The sequence below is a fragment of the Falco biarmicus genome, chromosome 8, assembly GCF_023638135.1.
Source record: "Falco biarmicus isolate bFalBia1 chromosome 8, bFalBia1.pri, whole genome shotgun sequence".
Lineage (NCBI taxonomy): Eukaryota > Metazoa > Chordata > Aves > Falconiformes > Falconidae > Falco > Falco biarmicus.
The window spans coordinates 15,403,192-15,409,697 of NC_079295.1; positions in this window are offsets into that span (position 1 = coordinate 15,403,192).

Here is a 6,506-nt window from a genome sequence, read left to right on the forward strand (position 1 = left end):
CAGTGTCAGACAAGTGAAACCCTAGTTTTAGATGGAATCTTATGGGTAGGAGTGGAGATTTTTAAGCAGGAGTCATAAAATTTTGCAGATGCGGTGTTTCTGTGGGGATTTACATGTGTGAAAGCTCAGGCACATGCCCAAAATTATTGCATGTCAGCAGAGCTGCGTTGTTTAAATGGGTGGCAAACACACTTTGAAACACATTATCTCAAGCTAAAAGCGTTTACCTTTGTGGTGGTTTACAGCAGGCTTGGTGAGTTACAGTGGCTCAGCTAACCCTTCCTAACTTGCTGAAACAAAGTAAGCTCAGTTACATAGCTGAGGTACTGATGTTTCTTTTGCAGAATGGCTCATGTAAAACAGAAGTACTTCTTAGTAAAAAGAAGGCTATAGACTCTTAATGCCATATAACTTGTCTTTGGAACATTCCTGAATATTTTTGCAAGGATAGAATGTAATATTCTATATCTTGGACTATCATTCAAAGATAGCAGAACTTAGGCTTGTGTTGCCAAGTATTTATTTGCTTTCAACTCTTTCTGTACTTTTAATGTACAGAAATACTCTATGAATTTGAGGTTGCACTTTGATTCAAGCTCGGGTAAGATATTGAGAGAGATTTCTTTCCCTCAGTCTCCTCTTTCCCCTCCCAAGAACCTACTCCTCATGTGTGCGTGGACACTGAGCAGGGCCGACAAACTTCCTTTCCCCTTTTAAAAATTATTCTTTCTCCTGGTCTGAACATCAAACTTTTTTCTCATTGCTGATACCTATACTTATCTATTCAAGTCCCATAAACTGTCCCGTACACCTCTCACTGCTTCACTTTCTAATATTGCTTTGATTTGCTATGTTTTTCCACTTCCTTTAGCCAAATATATGTCAAGGTTATACCCATGAAAAACATTAAGAAAAATTGACAAAGGTGAACTACAGCTATTTTCCTAAAAAGAGTCTCAAACTTCTTCCAACACTTGGGTTCAGATTGTAAAGACAGAATGTGGCAAAAGAAAATCAAGGTTGGTAAAACTAGCTGCCAGGAAACTCTTGCCTAGGATTTTAGTTTGTTGTGTATATGCCTTGTACATCCTAATTTTAAAAGCCTAATTTATCCTTAAATTGTTGTTTTGGTAAAATTCTTCAAAGGATCTAAATGTTGACTGACTGTCAGCAGTTGAGGGCTGGGGTCTGAGCCATACAGAGGGTACTTTTGCCAAATGTCCAAAAAGATGGATTGCTAGATCTTGCTTGGATTCTAACAAGCACTGCAGCTTTCAAGACAGTCTGGGTAGGTGTGTAAATTTTAGAGCAACTCACATGCTGAGTGAGCTTGGGAAAGGAGGACTTTTCCAATTTTATTGCAGAACAATGTTGCATAATGCCTATCGCTACATTAAAACCTTTAATTACTAAGAAGTGTAAAATTCTCCTGAAAGAATTTTGTCTTTCTCTGAATGATCTTATGCTGGCTGCTGTTCAATATCAGATTCCAGACTAGATATTCCAGGTATTCATATATATATATATATGTATGTAATTGAAACTACCAGACTAAAGAGAGCATTGATCTGATCTTCAATGGTATTTGAATTTTTTCCCTGTAATATCAATTAAGTTATATTTTATAATAAGGGTTTTCAAAGTAAAAGAAAAGAATTTCTCATCTGTTTAAAAGGCAAGGATAATCTCAAAACAGAGCTTCTTGTTTTCTTTGGTCTGCTTTACTTAGACTGTTTGCTGGGCTTGGCAGATTGCTATTAGACATTTATTTTCTCTGTTATGAACATGCTTCTCATTTTAAAATGAAGACTATATGACTTTTTTTAAAATAATGATATTTTATTTATTTTGGCATGTGGCACAGCAATTAGATGCAAGCCAAAAAGACTTTTTTTTAAAGTGTCTTACCTTACAAGGAGGCAAATTTATTATGGGCATTCTACTCGCTTTCTCATTATCTATACCTGAGCTTTCTTTTTTTATTTTGTGCTAAAAATTTTTAAAATTTTATAAAAAGAGCTTTACCTGAGTTATCCCATATATTGAGGATGTTTTTATTGTTACTAGATTAACCCCTAAACTTAAGGGATAGTCTAAAGGCAGTTCTTTCTATTTTTCATTATTTTGCCAGAGCTACCTTCTTAAGACTAAACAATTGCAACCTAACTTATAATTTTAATAGCTTAATCATTTAAACAACCAAAAAGCTTAGCAGTTGTGTTATAATTGAAACATGATTGGATACTGACCAAGAGGAAATTTAAAATACCTTTTAAAACTGAGAGGGTTACAAAAAGCATTTTGAAATGCATGGACCAAGAATTTTCTCCTAAAAATGTTATTTTACTTCGATGTTATCAGGCCTTTCATTTTTAAAAGGTTACTTGAAGTACTTCATGGTTAGAATATTTTTGCATATCTTATTAGATGCAAATCCTCCCCAAGTCTTTTTTTTACTATTATTTGAAAGTCATACTGTTGCTCTCACGGTCTTATGTTTTCAGAGTTTGTGGGTTTTATGCTTCTTTTTTTTGCACTAAAATTGTTCTTAATAATATATTTCTGTGTGCATGTACTTTGGAGAATACAGGAATTTTGATTATAATAGTGCTGAGCAAAGTTCTGAGATCACTGATCCCAGACCATTTTATTATTGCACTTACAGTTGCTGTTGCTGTTCATTTGCTGGCAGGTTATCCAGAAGGAATAGATGATGATGAACCAACTCTAAAAATGTGTCACTTTAAACAGTATGGCTACAAAATTTATCCAAATTCAGTGTTTTCAGAAAGTTTCTGCATGATGGGCTACTAATGCTCTTATGTTGCATTTCAAATCCATACTCCAGCATTGCTGCAACTGTTTTGAGTCTGTCCATTAGCTTAAATTAACATGGGTCTAGGACTTTCTGTTCTAAAAGTAAATGCAATGAAATTAAATCAGCAGTTGAGAGGTTTGTATGCCATGGCTGTAACGTTGCATTAAATTTTTCTTTACTGGACCAAGGCTAACCACACAGTACCTAAGACAACATGGAGAAAAGGTGGTCTCAGTGTCCAGACAGCCCATTTGTGAAGCACAATAAAATTTGCTTGAGTTAAAGGGGAAACAAAAGTTGCTTGAGTTAAAGGGGAAACTTGTGTCTGGATCCTTTTCCGGTTCGGAACCTGAACAAGCGTTCTGCTTTCAGAGAACACATCTTTCATCGTAAAATGCTGAATAGTTTACTGTTACTTTCATAGTAATTTCTGTGTTCTGTTAATGATTGTTCAGTCAGTTCATCTCTCCAAAATAACTATGCCTGTTTTGGGGGGGAAGTGACACGAAGAAAAGGATTGGGTCAGGAAGTAGACTGGGGGTTTGCCTGTAGGTGACTGTTCATGAATTGCAGGATATTCTTTGACCTTCATGTTGTGTGTGGAATTTTTTTTTAGCTTCACAAATAAGTCCCCTAGAATTTCTCAATGCTATTTGCCATTGTTTCATACTTATTTTTAAATAACACAGATGTTTAAATTGTCTGATATAGTCAGATTAAGCCTCGAATTAGCAAAGTTGTATTAGCAAGTATAATTGTTCATTATCAAATTACTTGGAAATATACAACAATTGCTGACGTGCATGCTGGAAAATACGGTGGAAAGTCATAAAGTGACTCCATTTCTCCATGGTGAATGGAGGTTTACAATCCAAGAGCCTTCAGCTATGAAGGGAACAGAAAAACCAATAGGGTCTTGTATTAAGCAGTTGAGTAGCATGGCTGAAATACACTTATACTCAGAACAGAATTATTCTCATCTGCATGGCACAATGTTTTGATTAGCATGTTTTTAAACCATCCTTCTTTTTATTATTTTATATATAAAGCACAAAATTAATGGGGATTTTTTAATCAGATACTAATGTGAGAGTCTTGAAATATTTTAAATTAGTATGGTAGATGGCTATTACTCCCTTCTAGCCTAACTCACGTTCTGTAATAGTAGGAACTCCCAGGCATTTTTGCAAAAGTAAATATTAATTCCCATTACTGAGCAAGGAATAATGTATTTCTGATACAAAGAGGTCATTTTCTCAAAGCTTCTTGGAGGGTTATTCATTCTGTTTTTCATGAATTTATAAGCTCCAAGAAGCTGAGAACCTGCCTTGACCCCTCGGAATATTCTGAATTAAAGGTTTATATCCATTCATTTCAATGGAACTGTTCTTGTTTTAAATTGATGCAGATGCATGTAAGATGATCATGAATGTAAAATACCTCTGCAGCTTCCTTGTCGGTAGGGCAATTTATAGGAGTCTGGGAGTTCCAAATGTATATACTATTATGTTGAGGCACTGGATGTTCTGCAGTCAATTTAAGGTGGCGTCAAAATGTATTCCCATGGTAGTTAAATAAGTGTATTTTCCTCTGCGCTGGCTGTTCTAAATCATGTTAAATTTTTTTTAAAGTTCCCACAATAAATCACAAAAGTTATTTGCTTAGATCTGGGATCAAGTAGACTCTCTACCTTGCATTACCCTGGGAATAATTTAAAGAAAGATTTCATTATCCTATTCAGGGAAAAAGCAGAAAGTTAGATGAGAAGTTCTGTTTCCTTCCAAGGACAAAGCTTAATTTTAGGCTAAGAATGCTGATAAGCAAAACCATCAGCCTTTGAAAGAAAACTCTTTCATAGTTTGAAAATATAGAGACTTTTCCATGGAAAAAAAATGAAAAGAGAAAAAAAGAACTTTTGAACAAAAAGCCTTTTATTTGATTTGTGTTTCTTCAGCATTTCACATACTATTAATGGAACTACAGTAGTTCTTTGGATCAAAGTTTAGTCTCTCTCTTTTCTGGTCCACCAGTAAAACCAGAAGTCACTTCTAAGTTGTTGGATAGTCTGTGTTTCTAATACTGAAGTAATCAGAGTTCAGATTCTGTTTTTTGCACACAAGCTACATACAATTAGTGTCGTTCCCCTTTGCCTAGTTTCTCATCTTGAAATGGAGAAGTGACTGTTCCCTTCTCCACAAGCTCCCTTCTCTTCTTTTCAAAAGACAAGTAGTTGCTCAAATAGCCTTTACAGAAAATGATGAAATGTTCATCTCTACATTAATGTAAATTCCATATTCAAGCACATGCTAAGTGCTAAATTTGGACCATATAGTCTTCCTAAAAAAAATATAAAAAATTACAAAGTAAAAGGGATTTTAAAATAATCTTTGTGTGTCTTGATACAGCTGTAGAACTAGAATGAACAAATATTGGGGAGGTTAACTGCCTCTGCTTAGGCTGATTTCCTATGCCTCCTTCTCTGAGCCCACTCTAAATTTGAGATAGTGCTAGTTTTCCTTTCATTGAAGGCAATGGAAGAGTTAATACTGACTTTGTAGACTGCCCTTAAATATCAGAGTGTTTTTCAGAGCTTCTAATAATTTGCTTCGCCTATATCACAAGCAGCAGGTTATTGGGATATATCAGCTCCCATCTCATTAGAGAGGCTGAGGGCTGGGTAGGGTTTAGAAGCAAAACTATGTTCTCTTCCCAGAGAGTGATCAGAGGAGAGGGTAAACGCAGAGCAGGAGGCAGAAACTTGCCTTGGTTCTCCCTGTTTCTCATTCATTTCTACAGATAAATAACTGAAATCCATGTGGCGTCAAGGTTGCCTGGCAACTTTCACAAAATGTGTTTGCATCCACTAAGCAGAAAAAAAATCTGACATCTGTAGACGACTATAAAAAAGCAACTTTAAAAATACAAATTAGTATGTGCTGAAACCGCTGACCACAGCTGCTCAGAACGTTCATAGCTGATTGAGTTTGGTTTGGATTTGATTTGCACCAGCTTTGTGCTGATGATCAGGAACCATTCTCCATTGCAAGGAGCTACCATCCAGTTTAAAACCTTTGCATCTCCATAAATCCTAAGGAATGCCAATGGCTGGTCAGTATTATAGAGAGTAACCAGCAGGTTCCACGATTCCCCATGTGCATAGGTGTTGCTCTCAGTTAAGATTTTGAGTAGTCATGCTGCAAAGCAACAACCTTGCGTGATCACTCGCAAGTCTTGTATAGGCACCCTACTTATTAGCATATATTTTCAGGGAGCTGTCCCTAATTTTGTATCAACTCTCAGCTTTGCTCTGTGTCTTTTGCTGGAGGTTAGAACTCCTTTTCAGTTTCCCTGTTTGAAGACTGTTGGTGTTTCAGACCTGCTCTGTCACAGTGAGCACAGTGGCCAAGAGCCATAGTCTAGTTTCAGAATAGTGAGGGACTGGAACTTCTAATTGTCTTCTCCCTAGAAATCTGCTCGTTTTGTGTGTTGTTTTTCACCTGACACACTTCAGCAATTTAGTTGTGAGCTGTTGAAGGATGAATGCAGAATGTGAAACTTAGATATCTCTTGGGTCAGTGAGTCATGTCCATTGTATGTAACACCATAATATGATCCTGTTGGAACTGTGGATTTGGGATTTTAATCAAAAGACCTATTACATAAAAGATGGATGACTGAATCTTCAGAG